Source organism: Cryptomeria japonica, chromosome 2 (genome assembly GCF_030272615.1).
Source record: "Cryptomeria japonica chromosome 2, Sugi_1.0, whole genome shotgun sequence".
Taxonomy (NCBI): domain Eukaryota; kingdom Viridiplantae; phylum Streptophyta; class Pinopsida; order Cupressales; family Cupressaceae; genus Cryptomeria; species Cryptomeria japonica.
In genome coordinates, this window is record NC_081406.1 from 572,638,949 (window position 1) to 572,648,946 (window position 9,998).

Genomic DNA, 9,998 nt, shown 5'->3' on the forward strand with positions numbered 1-9,998 from the left:
CATAGCTATAGAGGAGGCCAGATGGTCTAGATTAGAAAAGATGAAGGGGTTTTCTTGGAGTCTGCCTTTAGGAGGAACAAGTCAAGGAACCATTGGTGACTTAAGAGTTAGTGCTAGAATCAGGAATTTTCCTCTTGCTGGAGGATCAACAAGACCTTAAAGTTGGGGGGCATGACGAGTTGAGACATTAGCATATTTTTATTCTTATAACTCTTAATATATTGTCATATTTTGATTTACATAATAGTAATGATGTATCATAAGTTTACTCTATGTATTTCAAATGTTAGCCTGAACCTATTAAATCATGTTTTGTCTTTGCCAGTTTATTCCTGTAGCCATGTTATTCATTCCTATTGCCATGCGGATTGTTTAGGCAATATCATGTGTGAAATTAATAGATGTTTTGATTAATTAAAATGGATGTGTATGTTCTTGTATGTTCTTTCTTTTTGAGATTGCAGGAATAAATTGATGTTGTTAGGAAGGCTCTTTTGTCGCGCCAGTTGCAGTAGGAGACATTCAAGGAGGGACCGAAAGATCAAATCAACAGAAATGTTGATGAGCATAAGGAACGACAGAGGAAAAGTAATTACACAAAGTTTACTGATGTCTTACTCAAAGTAGACATTAGTGTTGAAAACATTGCCATGATGTGTTATGACTGTGGTTTAGTTTAGATCCACATTATCAATGACTTAACTCTGTTTGTTTCCTTTCTTGATTAGTTATCCACCTCTTCTAATTGGAGTGATTTGTGTAACAGGAAGTAGTTGTTTTATTTTAAATAAAGGTCTTTATCTCTTTTTAGAGGTTAGATAGAAAAGGGAAAAAGTAGAGCAGAGGATTTTTGGAAATAAAGTTACAAGTGTTTTGAGTTTCTTTTGATGTTGAATCATGTAATGACTTTCAAAGAACAATGAATAAAAATATGTTATTCTGAGCACTTAGAGTTGTTTTTGGGAATCTTGGAATCACTCATCCAAGGGGCCCCACTTGGTGAGTGTTCCTGTGCCTTTGTTAAGATTAGTTTTCTTCTTTAGCTGTAGTAAACATTCTTGCATTGACTATTCCTGCAGCAATTGGAAACAAATCCACTAACTGCTCCTGTAGCCAAACCAAAACAGAGTAATTTCTATTTATCAGCATTGAACTTAGCCAGTATTGCTTGAATGAATTTATGTTGATGCAAAATTTTTCTTGTAGCCTTTCAATAGTTTCAATTCTTTCTTATATTTTCTGCATAATGTTAGATGCTACAGTAATGTAGAGTAGCTATTGCAGGAACTTAGTGCATATATAATGCATACCCATTTCAAGTATTACATCCCTGGGTTGACAATCAAATGAACACTAGCTATGGAAATAGTGACTTTACCAAGTGAATGTCCAAACTTCAGGTTGAGACTTCAACTAGAGTTATTATTCTTATTGTTGGGTTGAACAACCACATCGCCATCAAATTCTTCAAGAGATAAGAACTTCTTTCTATCACTAGTCATGTGGTGTGAGCAACAACTATCTATTATCCATTCATCACTACTATCCATGTGAGACACCAATGCCTTTTCTTCAGTCAGATCTTCCTTCACAACAACAAACACTATCTCCTCATTGTCATCTTCTTCTGATTCTTCATCAGTTAGTCCTTCATCAACTACAACATAGCAATGTTTTTTTCCTTTTCCTTTAAATTTCTTGAACTTTTCCTTTTATCACCGTTAGGACAATTTGCAGCAATGTGTCCAATCTTATTATAGGAAAAACACTTCAGAGGAAGTTTACCTTTGTACTTACCAATTCCTCTAAGAAATCTTTTAGCCAATAGTGCCTCAAGTTCCATCAGATGATCTTCATCGTCACCATCACCTCTGCTATCACCATGACTAGACTTGCAGTCATGATTATGACAAATATCCTTTCCTTTCTTCATGGATGTACCAGTTATAGATTCTTTGAAAGAAATTCAGACGGTTTTAAAATACTATTATCAAAGATGTTTAACTCAAATGCAGTCAACTTTCCAATAAGAGAATCAACTATGACTTTGTCTTTAGAAATAGATCTCAGTTCTTAAATTGAAGAAACTCTCATAACATATTACGGTAGGAGAGTTCTAAGCATTTTAATAACAACAACATCATAATCAATCTTACCTCCAACACTCTTAATACCACCTACAACTTCTTTAATCCTTTGACCATATTGCGCAATGTTCTCACCATCAACCATTTTCATGTCATCAAATTTGTCTCTTAAACTTTCTTTTTTTGCTCTTTGTACATGTTCATCTCCTCCATAAATCAAGTCTAATTCCTCCCATACCTCAAATGAAGTTTCTAATCCATGAACATCTATATACTCAGAATTAGATAAAGTACTTACAATTGCACCAAGGCTTGAATGTTTTCTCATTGTTCTTTAAGCTCATCTGGTGTCAAGGGGCTGGTAGTAGGGGCAACATACTTTTTTACCACATAATTCCAATACCGAGCACCCAATCCTTTGATATATATCTTCATCCGGTCTTTTCATATCCGGTAGTTTTCCTTGGTAAACTTGAGACCCTTCTTCTTCATCATCTTTCTTTGAGATCTTTCCCTCAAGCTGTCAAGCTTTCTACACACAGAGGGCCAAGGCTCTAATACCAATTGTTAATCTTAGAGGATCCGGTTAATACTGAGAGTGGGGGTGGGTGAATCAGTATTAACAACAAATTCAAATATGAAACTCAACCTTATAAAACTTTCACCAAATCAAACAATAACCAACAACAAAACCATTTACCAGTACCGATATTTGCTGATAATCATCTGCTAATATGATTTATCAAGTCTGCATATTAAGTGTTCATTAACCATGCATTAATTGAAAATAAAACATAACAACACATAAAAACATTCACCATATGAACACCATATTTTTCATGTGGAAACCCAAATAGGGAAAAACCACGGTGAGAATTGGTACCCACAAAAATTGTGCACTCTTTCAGAATGCACCTTGTTAGAAGCCTAGCTCGGTTAGGAGCTTACAAAGATGCCCTATTAGGAGCAGACCCTGTTAGGAGTCACCAGGTTAAGGTATTTAGGTGATGAGCCATGTTAGAAGCTTTGACCTATTGGGATCAACCTCACAAGAGGATTTAGAACTCAGATGTTGAACCACCCTATCGGGGGATTTAAAATGTAAGGCATATTAGGACCTACTCAATTAAGGGATTTTAACTGTTGTAACTATGAGGGAACAACAATGAATGACCTGGGTATAACACTTAACTGCTTTCTTGATCAGATCTAATTCTACTCCAAATATGCTACACTATGGCAGACCTCTCACACTCTAGTTCGGCTTCACACTCTTCTCATAAACCATCGACACAACAAACACCAACTGTACGGACCTAAATAACCTTTACAACTTAGTTGGTTACAAAACCCTAAGACTTACAACATAGATCATCATAGATCTTTACAACTCATTATAGATCATTACAATTAATTACAAATTAATTACAGTCGTTGAATGATCATCGCACCTTGATCTGATACTCTTTCAAACCCTTAGCTCATTTCACTAAGCACTTTGCACATTCCCAAGAAATTCACTCTTGATCACGCCAAAACATCATTCAAACTCTTCATGCACTTCCAACCACATCATTACCAACATTTGAACTTGATGTAGATCACCGCCAAACCAAAAAACATTACTGGTTAAGAGAATTCTTTACCAATCGTTAAACCCATCTTAAACCCTAGCAAAAATACAATAAAAATCATAAACATGACTTCCGATAACCAAAATATGTTGTGGTTCTGGTCAGATACATATTACAATGATACAAACTCATATTCCAAACCATAACACTTCATTCATCACCAATCGCTAGATCTATCAAAACATTTCCTCATTTACCGGGGTTAAGGTCCTAATTCCTAATTTCCTATTTCTTTACCGGTAAGCTCTTTTCAGTAGACCAAAAAAGACTAAGATGACAAAATACAACATAGTAAACATCAGTTTCCATCAATGACAACACAAATAACTGATCAAAGTCATCCAATCATGCAATCTCAATCTTTTCATCACAATGTCATCACAAACAATCCTTTACCGGTTTAGACATCACATCTGCATCAGTTATGCCAATCATGCCAATGTTATAAATTTTTATTAAAGATTTGTATTTCTTTGAATAACCATATTTTTTGACTAGACGTATTGAAATTAAAAATAGTTTATAATATATATTCCATCCCACCTTTATATAGAGGTGGCACATTTCTAGGCTATTGTAGTGAAAATCTCTTGTCTAATTATCGTCTTTTCTCAACTCCACAAAATAGTTGTTGCACTTGTATGGCAAGGGATTGGGAAAAATTCATTTTCTTAGAAACATTTCTCATATCTCACTTCATTAACATTTAGGTGAAGTTGCAATTCTTTTACACAATGCTCATTCAATTAGGTGACTCAAATATATAAAAAATAAGAAAATTAAAAGACCTTTATAATGGTTAAAGTGAGATCATATGTCATTACGTATCCTCTATGTCAAGCTCCAAGATAAAATGAAGAAGTTGTGTAAGGCCTTCAACTCTCATATATATATTTTTAAATGACACCTAGCCTAGGTACACATGATTGAGAAGAAAATTTAAACCTCAAAGTCTTTGGTATTTAAGAAGATGCAAGAGTATCTGAAATAATCTCTAGGAAAGTATCTGAGAGGTAATGACGAATTTGGAAGCCACAATTATTAATTGGAGTAAGAATAATAAGGAGATGCCAGAAATTAAGAAGGATATTGGCTTGACGGAAAATAGTCATTAGGAAGAGGAAGTGTCTAAACTTTAAGAGAACTAGGGGACCCTTATGAAAAGAATCCAAGATATCATTGAATACTACAAATATTCTATGAAGAATATAGCCATTACCATTTAGGCTCTGCAACAGGAGTTGAAGAGGTGGGAAGAAAAATGTAGGCAGATGGATGTGGAGCCTCGTGCTCATCATAGCCCTCATCATCTTATGCCCAAAAGATCAAGAAAATGGTGGAGACTCCACTCTCCTCTCATGTTGTGGTCTATTCCTCTGCTTCTCTTGTAGAAGTGTCTTTTGAAGAACATCTCAAGTTCCTACAAGAATAGTTCTAGACCATTAATGGTATGAGGTCTCTCACTGACATCTAATTGTTTGTTTGTTTCCTGTTGCTCCTCTCTATTTGGTTGTTTGGACATTAGTCTATTATATTTAGTTCTATATTTTGGTTTTCTATTATAACTCATTGTGAGATTCAAACCTTTTGCTTATGTATATGAAATATAATCTCATTTTCTATTGTGAACATGTACTATGTTTTTTATCAACCTGGCACACGTATATTTTCTTAACTGTTTGAGTATGTGAAGTAATTGGGGAGAAATAAAATGAGAAGGTTGAGAGTTCACACACATAAAATATAGATCTACATGAAAAATTAGAGAAACACATAAGGAAAAAACAACAAAAAGGTAGCGATGCACGCTAAAAGGGAGGCACAAGACAAGTCCAAATGTTAATATGTTAGTGACAATCAAAACAAAATACAAATGAACCTATGATCCTTAACATGCATATCAAGGAAGATAAAAAGCAAATAATAAGAAGCATACACAAACGAAAGAGGGAAATAAAACCCCCCAAGATGCTCCCCAAAATGCTCATAGATGCTCCTCCCTTGTTCCTCTCCTCTCCAAGTCCCACATGAGTGTAGCTCTCATCTTTTAACACTATCCATGGATGTCTTATGAAGATTCAAGATGATTATGAAAATGAAAACAAATGCCTATGCAAGTGTAAATAAGTTACTATGAGAAGGCACCTAGTTAGTCTATGTAAATTTTAGTAAAATAACAATGCCAATGCTTCTAAATGCTCTCTTAAAAATAACTATAAGTTTGATGCACAAAGATTTCTTATTTTTAAAATGAGGAATGAGAGCTCTATTTATAGGGAAAATAGGGCAATGGATGGTCAAGATTTAGTAATCTTAACAAGGGCAAGGATTGATGGGTTTGTGATCCATGTGATGACTTTCAACCCAATCCCGTGATGACAAATGTCAACATGAGATGGCTTGAGAGGAGAAGGAAGAAGCATTAAATGCTTGAGATGACATGAAGGTTACCCTAGGAGGGTTTGGTTAGGCTTGGGTTAGTGAATAATGTTTTTATCCAATGAATAATGCCTTTATCCAATGGATAAACTCTTGTACAAGAGTTAATGGAGATAACCATGGTCAAAACAATAAATGCTTGAAGAGAGCCATGAGTTAAATGGGGTTTGATTTAGAGAGAAAGTCTCTAACCATGTAAGTGAGCTGAGTTAACCATTAATGATTATGTAAGAGCCATAAATGGTTATGTAAGAAAAATTAATGGTTTGGAAGACTTTAGGGGTTAACTTGCTGAGGACATAACTTTTAATTCATTTCAAAGACTTTGAGGTATTTTTGAGAAGTGACCTTTGTTTGGGAATGTACAAATGATTAGTGAGATGAATTAGGCTAATTAGAATGGGTTATAAGAGTCTAGAAGGGGTTTAGAAGAGTCTAGAAGGAGATTAGAAGAGTCTAGAAGGGGATTAGGAGGCAAGTGGGTTTGGTGGGTGAGAGAAAATAGGATTTTAATTAAAATAAAATTCATTTATTTCAACTAAAATTGTGCAACTTGCATTTGTAGGAGAATGCAAGTGGGATGGGATTTCTTAAATAAATATTTAAATGAGGAAAGGGGAGTCAACTAAACAAATATGCTTTATTCATTTAATTAATTGTTAGAGTGTGGTTTAATGAATTAATTTGAATAAATTAAATAATTTATTTAATTAATAGGAGAAGAGGTTCAAGATGAATTAATTAAATATCAATTTAATTAACCATTGGTTGATGGTTAAATAATCAAATAAATACTAAATATTCATTTAATTAAGTGGACAGATTTATGTGTCTACATTTGCCCCTCTTTTAGACGGTGCAATTTATCGCGTTGTTTCAAAGAAAGAAAGATAGGTATAAGAAATATGCCCCCAAAAATGTTAACTTAGTGGGTGGTATGCTCCCTCGAGAGATGGAACGATTTTTTTTGAAAAATCGGGCGATCTCTCAAAAAAGAGAAAGAAGTTGGGGGGAGAGAAAATAGAAGAAATTAGAAATAATGGTGAAAGAATGGGAGAAGACGAAGGTAAAACAGAGAAACAAAAAGCCAGTAAGTACCCTTAAGTCATGCAGGAGATACAAGGCAAATTCAGTATTGTGGTTTTGATTGATATTGTACAATTGATCAAAAGTGGTTGGACAATCTAGTGCAATCGGTTGAATTGCCCTGGTTGAGTCAAAGCGTGATAGTTGATGTTAGATGTTCGCTTGGATAGGATAAAGTCTGAGTAAGTGAGTCAAAGTGACCTATTGTGACTTAGACAATTGATGTAATTGTCCGATGAAGTCAAGGTATTTGAAGCAAAATACTTGTCGAGACTTAGACAATTGATGTAATTATCCATTTTGATTGTGTTGGATTGGTTGATCAATTGATAGTGTTTGTGTTGTAGGTTGTTTGTGGCATTTGCTAGACTTAGTGTACCTATTGAGATTAGGCAATTGATGTAAATGTCTGTTGTAGTCTAAGATTGTCATAAGTGATTACCTATTGAGACCCAAAGATACTTGATCAAAAAGTATCGGTTGATAGTCTAGGTGTGTGTGAGGCGATGTACCTATGTAGACAGAGTAAATTGCTTTTCTTATAGGATGACCTAGGATGGGAAACAAAACCCCTCCTATTAGAGATGGATGGTGATGAACATGGCTTGATTGGGTTGATGGGAAACAATGTAGGGTGTGCAATTATGATGATGACGTAGATAGGGAGGGTGAGGGGAGGGATTCAATGTTAGATAGAAGGTATGGAGGACCGATGACCCATTCCTATGTAAGAGGAGCAAAATAGAGTATCCATTGTCATGACTATGTATGAATGATATGCAACAATATGAATATAAGGATGGATGGAATGCAACAAAATGCAATATAAATAAATGAGATAAAACTGGCAATCCATGGATTATTCAAAGTGCTTAATTTTCATCATCAAGCATGGTAGTATCGATCTTGACCGAGGTATCAGAAACCACGGTTGAGCGCTTCACTTGTAAGCAAGCATCGCAGACAAGGAAAGGTCCCCTCCATTCTGGTTCATGTACAAATGGTCGAGGTATACTCTGTAGTCAATAAGCCATAGTGATCCATGACTGTATTTTTGCATAGGATTACGTAGCTTAGTGAACTTCCCATGTAGACACCATTAGTATATGCCCCAGAACTTCATTGGAACAATCCACAGACAACAAACAAAAAAAAGATATCAGGAACCATCCCGACTACTCTAATCACTTGTGGATATCCTGGAGTAGTGTAGGAACTTGACATAAATAAATAAATAACAAATCAACCAAGTACTTATCAGCCAAACAAAATTTTCTTGTCAAAGAAAATGTTACCATGTCTTTGTTTTGTGAGGAAGGATGCATCCTTGCAAAGATGGTTGTGTGCAGATGTTTTGATTGGTTTGGTTGATTTGATATGTGGTCATCGTTTGAGTAGCTTAAAATGTTGTTTTATGTCTGTTGCGAGGTGTATGTACAAGGAATAATATATGTTGCAATGTTTTTGATTGATTTTGATGTTTTTGTCATGTTTTTGGATTTTTTGAATGTTGTGAATGTTTTTGGGTTTTTTTCCAAGATTTTATGAATGTTTTTGGTATTATTTCAAGAAATTTTTGAATGAGCAACTCAATGAATCACAAGTAATGGATAACCTACCCCCATCAGTAGGTTTAAGAAAATTGCCCCCAGTTAGATGTTGGTGTGAAAGCATGACGTGGGACACATGAAGCAATAACCCGGATTACAGATCCATAACAAGCCATGGTACAAAGGATGGCGAATGGATGTGATTGCAACAAGTCTAAAAGACACTGGAGCCATAGCCTTTATGAATGGCGCCTGTTTACCAGGGTTTTACCACCGTACTTACCCAAGGTGCCACTGAAGTGGTTTTCACCGTTTTGATGAATGATTTTTCTTTACTATTTTCTTGATTTTTTGTATTTTTTTGTATTTTGTTCAGGACTGTTTTTTGAATGTTTTTGGTATTTTCTGATACTGAATGAGCCTGAGGCTTTGCACAACTTATGTGTGAAACCTTTTGAGATGCATGTTGTTGACCAGATCTGCTAGTGGTTCTCCTTCTAAAGTTGCTAACTGATATGCCCCAGACCTGAAAATTACAGTGATGACATATGGACCCAGCCAATTGGATTCAAATTTTCCTCGATGTTCTCTGTTCGGTTGATTGCAAGGATTCTCCTTGAGAACAAGATCTCTCACTTCAAATGTGCGAGGTTTGACTTGATGATTGTAGCTTTTTCTCATGTGTTGCTGATAGGCTTTTAGGTGGTTGTAGGTAGCTTGTCGCCTTTCATCAAGCAGTTCCAAGTCTTGAAGATGCGAGACTCGGTATTCTTCATCATTTATGAGATTGTGCAAGGAGACACAAAGATGGTAATTCAACCTCAATAGGCAAGATAGATTTTGCTCCATAAACCAATGAGTAGGGGGTTGCACCTGTAGGGGTTCGAATGCTAGTTCGATATGCCCATAGTGCTGGATTCAAATGAATGTGCCAATCACGACCAACATCATTGACTGTCTTTTTGAGGATCTGCAATATATTTTTGTTGGAGGCTTCTGCTTGACCATTGCCTTGTGGGTAATATGGGGTGGAAAAATGGTGTTGGATATGAAACTTCTCACATAGTTCACAAACATCTTGATTTTTGAAAGGGAGCCCATTATCTGTGATGATGGACATGGGTACACCATATCGCCAGATGATGTAATTGAGGATGAATGAGGCGATCTTCTTGGTGGTGACTTGGGTGAGTGGAATGGCT